This window comes from Phalangium opilio, unplaced genomic scaffold (genome assembly GCF_054372755.1).
Source record: "Phalangium opilio isolate 3A_F unplaced genomic scaffold, DU_Popi_V2 ptg000082l_1, whole genome shotgun sequence".
In the NCBI taxonomy this organism is placed as follows: domain Eukaryota; kingdom Metazoa; phylum Arthropoda; class Arachnida; order Opiliones; family Phalangiidae; genus Phalangium; species Phalangium opilio.
The window spans coordinates 14750818-14763756 of NW_028324189.1; the positions used below are offsets into that span (position 1 = coordinate 14750818).

Below are 12939 nucleotides of genomic sequence, written 5' to 3' on the forward strand. Positions count from 1 at the left end.
TTTTTACGTCACATCTGGACCTCACAACACCGCTCCCGGATGGGCTCGAACCACCAACCTTTCGGTTAACAGCCGAAGGCGCTAACCATTGAGCCATGGAAGCTCAGAAAATAAATGGTCGTCAGGTATTGTGGAAAATTTTTGACTTTTTACGTCACATCTGAGACCTCACAACACCGCTCCCGGGTGGGCTCGAACCACCAACCTTTCGATTAACAGCTGAACGCGCTAACCATTGCGCAACGGAAGCCCAAAAATTAAATGTTCGTCAGGTATTGTGGAAAAACTTTGAATTTTTACGTTACATTTGAGATCTCACAACACCGCTCCCGGGAGGGCTCAAACCACCAGTTTTTTGAATAACAGCTAAACGCGCTAACCACTGCGCCACGGAAGCCCAAAAATTAAATGATCGTCAGGTATTGTGGAAAAACCTTGAATTTTTACGTTACATTTGAGATCTCACAACACCGCTCCCGGGTGGGCACGAACCACCAACCTTTCGGTTAACAGCCGAACGCGCTAACCATTGAGCCATCGAAGCTCAGAAAATAAATGGTCGTCAGGTATTGTTGAAAAACTTTGACTTTTTACGTCACATCTGAGACCTCACAACACCGCTCCCGGATAGGCTCGAACCACCAACCTTTCGGTTAACAGCCGAACGCGCTAACCATTGCGCAATGGAAGCCCAAAAATTAAATGTTCGTCAGGTATTGTGGAAAAATTTTGGATTTTTACGTTACATCTTAGATCTCACAACACCGCTCCCGGGTGGGCACGAACCACCAACCTTTCGGTTAACAGCTGAACGCGCTAACCATTGAACCATGGAAGCTCAGAAAATAAATGGTCGTCAGGTATTGTTGAAAAACTTTGACATTTTACGTTACATCTGAGACCTCACAACACCGCTCCCGGATGGGCTCGAACCACCAACCTTTCGGTTAGCAGCCGAACGCGCTAACCATTGCGCAATGGAAGCCCAAAAATTAAATGTTCGTCAGTTATTGTGGAAAAATTTTGGATTTTTACGTTACATTTGAGATCTCACAACACCGCTCCCGGGTGGGCACGAACCACCAACCTTTCGGTTAACAGCCGAACGCGCTAACCATTGAGCCATCGAAGCTCAGAAAATAAATGGTCGTCAGGTATTGTTGAAAAACTTTGACTTTTTACGTCACATCTGAGACCTCACAACACCGCTCCCGGATGGGCTCGAACCACCAACCTTTCGGTTAACAGCCGAACGCGCTAACCATTGCGCAATGGAAGCCGTAAAATTAAATGTTCGTCAGGTATTGTGGAAAAAGTTTGGATTTTTACGTTACATCTTAGATCTCACAACACCGCTCCCGGGTGGGCACGAACCACCAACCTTTCGGTTAACAGCCGAACGCGCCAACCATTGAACCATGGAAGCTCAGAAAATAAATGGTCGTCAGGTATTGTTGAAAAACTTTGACATTTTACGTTACATCTGAGACCTCACAACACCGCTCCCGGATGGGCTCGAACCACCAACCTTTCGATTAACAGCTGAACGCGCTAACCATTGCGCAACGGAAGCCCAAAAATTAAATGTTCGTCAGGTATTGTGGAAAAACTTTGAATTTTTACGTTACATTTGAGATCTCACAACACCGCTCCCGGGAGGGCTCAAACCACCAGTTTTTTGAATAACAGCTAAACGCGCTAACCACTGCGCCACGGAAGCCCAAAAATTAAATGATCGTCAGGTATTGTGGAAAAACTTTGAATTTTTACGTTACATTTGAGATCTCACAACACCGCTCCCGGGTGGGCACGAACCACCAACCTTTCGGTTAACAGCCGAACGCGCTAACCATTGAACCATGGAAGCTCAGAAAATAAATGGTCGTCAGGTATTGTTGAAAAACTTTGACATTTTACGTTACATCTGAGACCTCACAACACCGCTCCCGGATGGGCTCGAACCACCAACCTTTCGGTTAGCAGCCGAACGCGCTAACCATTGCGCAATGGAAGCCCAAAAATTAAATGTTCGTCAGTTATTGTGGAAAAATTTTGGATTTTTACGTTACATTTGAGATCTCACAACACCGCTCCCGGGTGGGCACGAACCACCAACCTTTCGGTTAACAGCCGAACGCGCTAACCATTGAGCCATCGAAGCTCAGAAAATAAATGGTCGTCAGGTATTGTTGAAAAACTTTGACTTTTTACGTCACATCTGAGACCTCACAACACCGCTCCCGGATGGGCTCAAACCACCAACCTTTCGGTTAACAGCCGAACGCGCTAACCATTGCGCAATGGAAGCCCAAAAATTAAATGTTCGTCAGGTATTGTGGAAAAATTTTGGATTTTTACGTTACATCTTAGATCTCACAACACCGCTCCCGGGTGGGCACGAACCACCAACCTTTCGGTTAACAGCCGAACGCGCTAACCATTGAACCATGAAAGCTCAGAAAATAAATGGTCGTCAGGTATTGTTGAAAAACTTTGACATTTTACGTTACATCTGAGACCTCACAACACCGCTCCCGGATGGGCTCGAACCACCAACCTTTCGGTTAGCAGCCGAACGCGCTAACCATTGCGCAATGGAAGCCCAAAAATTAAATGTTCGTCAGTTATTGTGGAAAAATTTTGGATTTTTACGTTACATTTGAGATCTCACAACACCGCTCCCGGGTGGGCTCGAACCACCAACATTTCGGTTAACAGCCGAACGCGCTAACCATTGCGCAACGGAAGCCGAAAAATTAAATGTTCGTCAGGTATTGTGGAAAAACTTTGACTTTTTACGTCACATCTGGACCTCACAACACCGCTCCCGGATGGGCTCGAACCACCAACCTTTCGGTTAACAGCCGAAGGCGCTAACCATTGAGCCATGGAAGCTCAGAAAATAAATGGTCGTCAGGTATTGTGGAAAATTTTTGACTTTTTACGTCACATCTGAGACCTCACAACACCGCTCCCGGGTGGGCTCGAACCACCAACCTTTCGATTAACAGCTGAACGCGCTAACCATTGCGCAACGGAAGCCCAAAAATTAAATGTTCGTCAGGTATTGTGGAAAAACTTTGAATTTTTACGTTACATTTGAGATCTCACAACACCGCTCCCGGGAGGGCTCAAACCACCAGTTTTTTGAATAACAGCTAAACGCGCTAACCACTGCGCCACGGAAGCCCAAAAATTAAATGATCGTCAGGTATTGTGGAAAAACTTTAATTTTTACGTTACATTTGAGATCTCACAACACCGCTCCCGGGTGGGCACGAACCACCAACCTTTCGGTTAACAGCCGAACGCGCTAACCATTGAGCCATCGAAGCTCAGAAAATAAATGGTCGTCAGGTATTGTTGAAAAACTTTGACTTTTTACGTCACATCTGAGACCTCACAACACCGCTCCCGGATGGGCTCGAACCACCAACCTTTCGGTTAACAGCCGAACGCGCTAACCATTGCGCAATGGAAGCCCAAAAATTAAATGTTCGTCAGGTATTGGGGAAAAATTTTGGATTTTTACGTTACATCTTAGATCTCACAACATTGCTCCCGAGTGGGCACGAACCACCAACCTTTCGGTTAACAGCCGAACGCGCTAACCATTGAACCATGGAAGCTCAGAAAATAAATGGTCGTCAGGTATTGTTGAAAAACTTTGACATTTTACGTTACATCTGAGACCTCACAACACCGCTCCCGGATGGGCTCGAACCACCAACCTTTCGGTTAGCAGCCGAACGCGCTAACCATTGCGCAATGGAAGCCCAAAAATTAAATGTTCGTCAGTTATTGTGGAAAAATTTTGGATTTTTACGTTACATTTGAGATCTCACAACACCGCTCCCGGGTGGGCACGAACCACCAACCTTTCGGTTAACAGCCGAACGCGCTAACCATTGAGCCATCGAAGCTCAGAAAATAAATGGTCGTCAGGTATTGTTGAAAAACTTTGACTTTTTACGTCACATCTGAGACCTCACAACACCGCTCCCGGATGGGCTCGAACCACCAACCTTTCGGTTAACAGCCGAACGCGCTAACCATTGCGCAATGGAAGCCCAAAAATTAAATGTTCGTCAGGTATTGTGGAAAAATTTTGGATTTTTACGTTACATCTTAGATCTCACAACACCGCTCCCGAGTGGGCACGAACCACCAACCTTTCGGTTAACAGCCGAACGCGCTAACCATTGAACCATGGAAGCTCAGAAAATAAATGGTCGTCAGGTATTGTTGAAAAACTTTGACATTTTACGTTACATCTGAGACCTCACAACACCGCTCCCGGATGGGCTCGAACCACCAACCTTTCGGTTAGCAGCCGAACGCGCTAACCACTGCGCCACGGAAGCCCAAAAATTAAATGATCGTCAGGTATTGTGGAAAAACTTTGAATTTTTACGTTACATTTGAGATCTCACAACACCGCTCCCGGGTGGGCACGAACCACCAACCTTTCGGTTAACAGCCGAACGCGCTAACCATTGAGCCATCGAAGCTCAGAAAATAAATGGTCGTCAGGTATTGTTGAAAAACATTGACTTTTTACGTCACATCTGAGACCTCACATCACCGCTCCCGGATGGGCTCGAACCAAAAACCTTTCGGTTAACAGCCGAACGCGCTAACCATTGCGCAATGGAAGCCCAAAAATTAAATGTTCGTCAGGTATTGTGGAAAAATTTTGGATTTTTACGTTACATCTTAGATCTCACAACACCGCTCCCGGGTGGGCACGAACCACCAACCTTTCGGTTAACAGCCGAACGCGCTAACCATTGAACCATGGAAGCTCAGAAAATAAATGGTCGTCAGGTATTGTTAAAAAACTTTGACATTTTACGTTACATCTGAGACCTCACAACACCGCTCCCGGATGGGCTCGAACCACCAACCTTTCGATTAACAGCTGAACGCGCTAACCATTGCGCAACGGAAGCCCAAAAATTAAATGTTCGTCAGGTATTGTGGAAAAACTTTGAATTTTTACGTTACATTTGAGATCTCACAACACCGCTCCCGGGAGGGCTCAAACCACCAGTTTTTTGAATAACAGCTAAACGCGCTAACCACTGCGCCACGGAAGCCCAAAAATTAAATGATCGTCAGTTATTGTGGAAAAATTTTGGATTTTTACGTTACATTTGAGATCTCACAACACCGCTCCCGGGTGGGCACGAACCACCAACCTTTCGGTTAACAGCCGAACGCGCTAACCATTGAGCCATCGAAGCTCAGAAAATAAATGGTCGTCAGGTATTGTTGAAAAACTTTGACTTTTTACGTCACATCTGAGACCTCACAACACCGCTCCCGGATGGGCTCGAACCACCAACCTTTCGGTTAACAGCCGAACGCGCTAGCCATTGCGCAATGGAAGCCCAAAAATTAAATGTTCGTCAGGTATTGTGGAAAAATTTTGGATTTTTACGTTACATCTTAGATCTCACAACACCGCTCCCGGATGGGCACGAACCACCAACCTTTCGGTTAACAGCCGAACGCGCTAACCATTGAACCATGGAAGCTCAGAAAATAAATGGTCGTCAGGTATTGTTGAAAAACTTTGACATTTTACGTTACATCTGAGACCTCACAACACCGCTCCCGGATGGGCTCGAACCACCAACCTTTCGGTTAGCAGCCGAACGCGCTAACCATTGCGCAATGGAAGCCCAAAAATTAAATGTTCGTCAGTTATTGTGGAAAAATTTTGGATTTTTACGTTACATTTGAGATCTCACAACACCGCTCCCGGGTGGGCTCGAACCACCAACCTTTCGGTTAACAGCCGAAGGCGCTAACCATTGAGCCATGGAAGCTCAGAAAATAAATGGTCGTCAGGTATTGTGGAAAATTTTTGACTTTTTACGTCACATCTGAGACCTCACAACACCGCTCCCGGGTGGGCTCGAACCACCAACCTTTCGATTAACAGCTGAACGCGCTAACCATTGCGCAACGGAAGCCCAAAAATTAAATGTTCGTCAGGTATTGTGGAAAAACTTTGAATTTTTACGTTACATTTGAGATCTCACAACACCGCTCCCGGGAGGGCTCAAACCACCAGTTTTTTGAATAACAGCTAAACGCGCTAACCACTGCGCCACGGAAGCCCAAAAATTAAATGATCGTCAGGTATTGTGGAAAAACTGTGACTTTTTACGTCACATCTGGACCTCACAACACCGCTCCCGGATGGGCTCGAACCACCAACCTTTCGGTTAACAGCCGAAGGCGCTAACCATTGAGCCATGGAAGCTCAGAAAATAAATGGTCGTCAGGTATTGTGGAAAATTTTTGACTTTTTACGTCACATCTGAGACCTCACAACACCGCTCCCGGGTGGGCTCGAACCACCAACCTTTCGATTAACAGCTGAACGCGCTAACCATTGCGCAACGGAAGCCCAAAAATTAAATGTTCGTCAGGTATTGTGGAAAAACTTTGAATTTTTACGTTACATTTGAGATCTCACAACACCGCTCCCGGGAGGGCTCAAACCACCAGTTTTTTGAATAACAGCTAAACGCGCTAATAACTGCGCCACGGAAGCCCAAAAATTAAATGATCGTCAGGTATTGTGGAAAAACTTTGAATTTTTACGTTACATTTGAGATCTCACAACACCGCTCCCGGGTGGGCACGAACCACCAACCTTTCGGTTAACAGCCGAACGCGCTAACCATTGAGCCATCGAAGCTCAGAAAATAAATGGTCGTCAGGTATTGTTGAAAAACATTGACTTTTTACGTCACATCTGAGACCTCACAACACCGCTCCCGGATGGGCTCGAACCACCAACCTTTCGGTTAACAGCCGAACGCGCTAACCATTGCGCAATGGAAGCCCAAAAATTAAATGTTCGTCAGGTATTGTGGAAAAATTTTGGATTTTTACGTTACATCTTAGATCTCACAACACCGCTCCCAGGTGGGCACGAACCACCAACCTTTCGGTTAACAGCCGAACGCGCTAACCATTGAACCATGGAAGCTCAGAAAATAAATGGTCGTCAGGTATTGTTGAAAAACTTTGACATTTTACGTTACATCTGAGACCTCACAACACCGCTCCCGGATGGGCTCGAACCACCAACCTTTCGATTAACAGCTGAACGCGCTAACCATTGCGCAACGGAAGCCCAAAAATTAAATGTTCGTCAGGTATTGTGGAAAAACTTTGAATTTTTACGTTACATTTGAGATCTCACAACACCGCTCCCGGGAGGGCTCAACCACCAGTTTTTTGAATAACAGCTAAACGCGCTAACCACTGCGCCACGGAAGCCCAAAAATTAAATGATCGTCAGGTATTGTGGAAAAACTTTGAATTTTTACGTTACATTTGAGATCTCACAACACCGCTCCCGGGTGGGCACGAACCACCAAACTTTCGGTTAACAGCCGAACGCGCTAACCATTGAGCCATCGAAGCTCAGAAAATAAATGGTCGTCAGGTATTGTTTAAAAACTTTGACTTTTTACGTCACATCTGAGACCTCACAACACCGCTCCCGGATGGGCTCGAACCACCAACCTTTCGATTAACAGCTGAACGCGCTAACCATTGCGCAACGGAAGCCCAAAAATTAAATGTTCGTCAGGTATTGTGGAAAAAGTTTGAATTTTTACGTTACATTTGAGATCTCACAACACCGCTCCCGGGAGGGCTCAAACCACCAGTTTTTTGAATAACAGCTAAACGCTCTAACCACTGCGCCACGGAAGCCCAAAAATTAAATGATCGTCAGGTATTGGGGAAAAACTTTGAATTTTTACGTTACATTTGAGATCTCACAACACCGCTCCCGGGTGGGCACGAACCACCAACCTTTCGGTTAACAGCCGAACGCGCTAACCATTGAGCCATCGAAGCTCAGAAAATAAATGGTCGTCAGGTATTGTTGAAAAACTTTGACTTTTTACGTCACATCTGAGACCTCACAACACCGCTCCCGGATGGGCTCGAACCACCAACCTTTCGGTTAACAGCCGAACGCGCTAACCATTGCGCAATGGAAGCCCAAAAATTAAATGTTCGTCAGGTATTGTGGAAAAATTTTGGATTTTTACGTTACATCTTAGATCTCACAACACCGCTCCCGGGTGGGCACGAACCACCAACCTTTCGGTTAACAGCCGAACGCGCTAACCATTGAACCATGGAAGCTCAGAAAATAAATGGTCGTCAGGTATTGTTGAAAAACTTTGACATTTAACGTTACATCTGAGACCTCACAACACCGCTCCCGGATGGGCTCGAACCACCACCCTTTCGGTTAGCAGCCGAACGCGCTAACCATTGCGCAATGGAAGCCCAAAAATTAAATGTTCGTCAGTTATTGTGGAAAAATTTTGGATTTTTACGTTACATTTGAGATCTCACAACACCGCTCCCGGGTGGGCTCGAACCACCAACATTTCGGTTAACAGCCGAACGCGCTAACCATTGCGCAACGGAAGCCGAAAAATTAAATGTTCGTCAGGTATTGTGGAAAAACTTTGACTTTTTACGTCACATCTGGACCTCACAACACCGCTCCCGGATGGGCTCGAAACACCAACCTTTCGGTTAACAGCCGAAGGCGCTAACCATTGAGCCATGGAAGCTCAGAAAATAAATGGTCGTCAGGTATTGTGGAAAATTTTTGACTTTTTACGTCACATCTGAGACCTCACAACACCGCTCCCGGGTGGGCTCGAACCACCAACCTTTCGATTAACAGCTGAACGCGCTAACCATTGCGCAACGGAAGCCCAAAAATTAAATGTTCGTCAGGTATTGTGGAAAAACTTTGAATTTTTACGTTACATTTGAGATCTCACAACACCGCTCCCGGGAGGGCTCAAACCACCAGTTTTTTGAATAACAGCTAAACGCGCTAACCACTGCGCCACGGAAGCCCAAAAATTAAATGATCGTCAGGTATTGTGGAAAAACTTTGAATTTTTACGTTACATTTGAGATCTCACAACACCGCTCCCGGGTGGGCACGAACCACCAACCTTTCGGTTAACAGCCGAACGCGCTAACCATTGAGCCATCGAAGCTCAGAAAATAACTGGTTGTCAGGTATTGTTGAAAAACTTTGACTTTTTACGTCACATCTGAGACCTCACAACACCGCTCCCGGATGGGCTCGAACCACCAACCTTTCGGTTAACAGCCGAACGCGCTAACCATTGCGCAATGGAAGCCCAAAAATTAAATGTTCGTCAGGTATTGTGGAAAAATTTTGGATTTTTACGTTACATCTTAGATCTCACAACACCGCTCCCGGGTGGGCACGAACCACCAACCTTTCGGTTAACAGCCGAACGCGCTAACCATTGAACCATGGAAGCTCAGAAAATAAATGGTCGTCAGGTATTGTTGAAAAACTTTGACATTTTACGTTATATCTGAGACCTCACAACACCGCTCCCGGATGGGCTCGAACCACCATCCTTTCGGTTAGCAGCCGAACGCGCTAACCATTGCGCAATGGAAGCCCAAAAATTAAATGTTCGTCAGTTATTGTGGAAAAATTTTGGATTTTTACGTTACATTTGAGATCTCACAACACCGCTCCCGGGAGGGCTCAAACCACCAGTTTTTTGAATAACAGCTAAACGCGCTAACCACTGCGCCACGGAAGCCCAAAAATTAAATGATCGTCAGGTATTGTGGAAAAACTTTGAATTTTTACGTTACATTTGAGATCTCACAACACCGCTCCCGGGTGGGCTCGAACCACCAACCTTTCGGTTAACAGCCGAACGCGCTAACCATTGAGCCATGGAATCTCAGAAAATAAATGGTCGTCAGGAATTGTGGAAAAACTCTGACATTTTACGTTACATCTGAGACCTCACAACACCGCTCCCGGATGGGCTCGAACCACCATCCTTTCGGTTAACAGCCGAACGCGCTAACCATTGCGCAATGGAAGCCCAAAAATTAACTGTTCGTCAGGTATTGTGGAAAAACTTTGAATTTTACGTTACACTTGAGATCTCACATCACCGCTCCCGGGAGGGCTCAAACCACCAGTTTTTTGAATAACAGCTAAACGCGCGAACCACTGCGCCACGGAAGCCCAAAAATTAAATGATCGTCAGGTTTTGTGGAAAAACTTTGAATTTTTACGTTACATTTGAGATCTCACAACACCGCTCCCGGGTGGGCACGAACCACCAACCTTTCGGTTAACAGCCGAACGCGCTAACCATTGAGCCATCGAAGCTCAGAAAATAAATGGTCGTCAGGTATTGTTGAAAAACTTTGACTTTTTACGTCACATCTGAGACCTCACAACACCGCTCCCGGATGGGCTCGAACCACCAACCTTTCGGTTAACAGCCGAACGCGCTAACCATTGCGCAATGGAAGCCCAAAAATTAAATGTTCGTCAGGTATTGTGGAAAAATTTTGGATTTTTACGTTACATCTTAGATCTCACAACACCGCTCCCGGGTGGGCACGAACCACCAACCTTTCGGTTAACAGCCGAACGCGCTAACCATTGAACCATGGAAGCTCAGAAAATAAATGGTCGTCAGGTATTGTTGAAAAACTTTGACATTTTACGTTACATCTGAGACCTCACAACACCGCTCCCGGATGGGCTCGAACCACCAACCTTTCGGTTAGCAGCCGAACGCGCTAACCATTGCGCAATGGAAGCCCAAAAATTAAATGTTCGTCAGTTATTGTGGAAAAATTTTGGATTTTTACGTTACATTTGAGATCTCACAACACCGCTCCCGGGTGGGCTCGAACCACCAACATTTCGGTTAACAGCCGAACGCGCTAACCATTGCGCAACGGAAGCCGAAAAATTAAATGTTCGTCAGGTATTGTGGAAAAACTTTGACTTTTTACGTCACATCTGGACCTCACAACACCGCTCCCGGATGGGCTCGAACCACCAACCTTTCGGTTAACAGCCGAAGGCGCTAACCATTGAGCCATGGAAGCTCAGAAAATAAATGGTCGTCAGGTATTGTGGAAAATTTTTGACTTTTTACGTCACATCTGAGACCTCACAACACCGCTCCCGGGTGGGCTCGAACCACCAACCTTTCGATTAACAGCTGAACGCGCTAACCATTGCGCAACGGAAGCCCAAAAATTAAATGTTCGTCAGGTATTGTGGAAAAACTTTGAATTTTTACGTTACATTTGAGATCTCACAACACCGCTCCCGGGAGGGCTCAAACCACCAGTTTTTTGAATAACAGCTAAACGCGCTAACCACTGCGCCACGGAAGCCCAAAAATTAAATGATCGTCAGGTATTGTGGAAAAACTTTAATTTTTACGTTACATTTGAGATCTCACAACACCGCTCCCGGGTGGGCACGAACCACCAACCTTTCGGTTAACAGCCGAACGCGCTAACCATTGAGCCATCGAAGCTCAGAAAATAAATGGTCGTCAGGTATTGTTGAAAAACTTTGACTTTTTACGTCCCATCTGAGACCTCACAACACCGCTCCCGGATGGGCTCGAACCACCAACCTTTCGGTTAACAGCCGAACGCGCTAACCATTGCGCAATGGAAGCCCAAAAATTAAATGTTCGTCAGGTATTGTGGAAAAATTTTGGATTTTTACGTTACATCTTAGATCTCACAACACCGCTCCCGAGTGGGCACGAACCACCAACCTTTCGGTTAACAGCCGAACGCGCTAACCATTGAACCATGGAAGCTCAGAAAATAAATGGTCGTCAGGTATTGTTGAAAAACATTGACTTTTTACGTCACATCTGAGACCTCACAACACCGCTCCCGGATGGGCTCGAACCACCAACCTTTCGGTTAACAGCCGAACGCGCTAACCATTGCGCAATGGAAGCCCAAAAATTAAATGTTCGTCAGGTATTGTGGAAAAATTTTGGATTTTTACGTTACATCTTAGATCTCACAACACCGCTCCCGGGTGGGCACGAACCACCAACCTTTCGGTTAACAGCCGAACGCGCTAACCATTGAACCATGGAAGCTCAGAAAATAAATGGTCGTCAGGTATTGTTGAAAAACTTTGACATTTTACGTTACATCTGAGACCTCACAACACCGCTCCCGGATGGGCTCGAACCACCAACCTTTCGGTTAGCAGCCGAACGCGCTAACAATTGCGCAATGGAAGCCCAAAAATTAAATGTTCGTCAGTTATTGTGGAAAAATTTTGGATTTTTACGTTACATTTGAGATCTCACAACACCGCTCCCAGGTGGGCTCGAACCACCAACCTTTCGGTTAACAGCCGAACGCGCTAACCATTGCGCAACGGAAGCCGAAATATTAAATGTTCTTCAGGTATTGTGGAAAAACTTTGACTTTTTACGTCAAATCTGGACCTCACAACACCGCTCCCGGATGGGCTCGCACCACCAACCTTTCGGTTAACAGCCGAAGGCGCTAACCATTGAGCCATGGAAGCTCAGAAAATAAATGGTCGTCAGGTATTGTTGAAAAACTTTGACATTTTACGTTACATCTGAGATCTCACAACACCGCTCCCGGGTGGGCTCGAACCACCAACCTTTCGGTTAACAGCCGAACGCGCTAACCATTGCGCAACGGAAGCCGAAATATTAAATGTTCGTCAGGTATTGTGGAAAAACTTTGACTTTTTACGTCACATCTGGACCTCACAACACCGCTCCCGGATGGGCTCGAACCACCAACCTTTCGGTTAACAGCCGAAGGCGCTAACCATTGAGCCATGGAAGCTCAGAAAATAAATGGTCGTCAGGTATTGTGGAAAATATTTGACTTTTTACGTCACATCTGAGACCTCACAACACCGCTCCCGGGTGGGCTCGAACCACCAACCTTTCGATTAACAGCTGAACGCGCTAACCATTGCGCAACGGAAGCCCAAAAATTAAATGTTCGTCAGGTATTGTGGAAAAACTTTGAATTTTTACGTCAAAT

General features: G+C 46.0%; 10 non-coding genes across 10 annotated transcripts; all 10 read right to left on the reverse strand.

The window, feature by feature from the left end:
* Positions 1 to 912: 912 nt before the first annotated feature.
* TRNAS-GCU (transfer RNA serine (anticodon GCU)) lies at positions 913 to 985 on the reverse strand. Its single transcript has one exon. It is a non-coding gene; the product is annotated as a tRNA-Ser (tRNA).
* Positions 986 to 1941: 956 nt separating this feature from the next.
* Positions 1942 to 2014, reverse strand: TRNAS-GCU (transfer RNA serine (anticodon GCU)). Its single transcript has one exon. It is a non-coding gene; the product is annotated as a tRNA-Ser (tRNA).
* Positions 2015 to 2529: 515 nt separating this feature from the next.
* Positions 2530 to 2602, reverse strand: TRNAS-GCU (transfer RNA serine (anticodon GCU)). Its single transcript has one exon. It is a non-coding gene; the product is annotated as a tRNA-Ser (tRNA).
* A 1101-nt stretch (positions 2603 to 3703) lies between these two features.
* Positions 3704 to 3776, reverse strand: TRNAS-GCU (transfer RNA serine (anticodon GCU)). Its single transcript has one exon. It is a non-coding gene; the product is annotated as a tRNA-Ser (tRNA).
* Positions 3777 to 4291: 515 nt separating this feature from the next.
* On the reverse strand, positions 4292 to 4364 carry TRNAS-GCU (transfer RNA serine (anticodon GCU)). Its single transcript has one exon. It is a non-coding gene; the product is annotated as a tRNA-Ser (tRNA).
* A 1250-nt stretch (positions 4365 to 5614) lies between these two features.
* Positions 5615 to 5687, reverse strand: TRNAS-GCU (transfer RNA serine (anticodon GCU)). Its single transcript has one exon. It is a non-coding gene; the product is annotated as a tRNA-Ser (tRNA).
* A 2571-nt stretch (positions 5688 to 8258) lies between these two features.
* Positions 8259 to 8331, reverse strand: TRNAS-GCU (transfer RNA serine (anticodon GCU)). The gene has a single exon. It is a non-coding gene; the product is annotated as a tRNA-Ser (tRNA).
* A 1102-nt stretch (positions 8332 to 9433) lies between these two features.
* On the reverse strand, positions 9434 to 9506 carry TRNAS-GCU (transfer RNA serine (anticodon GCU)). Its single transcript has one exon. It is a non-coding gene; the product is annotated as a tRNA-Ser (tRNA).
* Positions 9507 to 10608: 1102 nt separating this feature from the next.
* TRNAS-GCU (transfer RNA serine (anticodon GCU)) lies at positions 10609 to 10681 on the reverse strand. Its single transcript has one exon. It is a non-coding gene; the product is annotated as a tRNA-Ser (tRNA).
* A 1395-nt stretch (positions 10682 to 12076) lies between these two features.
* TRNAS-GCU (transfer RNA serine (anticodon GCU)) lies at positions 12077 to 12149 on the reverse strand. The gene has a single exon. It is a non-coding gene; the product is annotated as a tRNA-Ser (tRNA).
* Between the last annotated feature and the right edge of the window lie 790 nt (positions 12150 to 12939).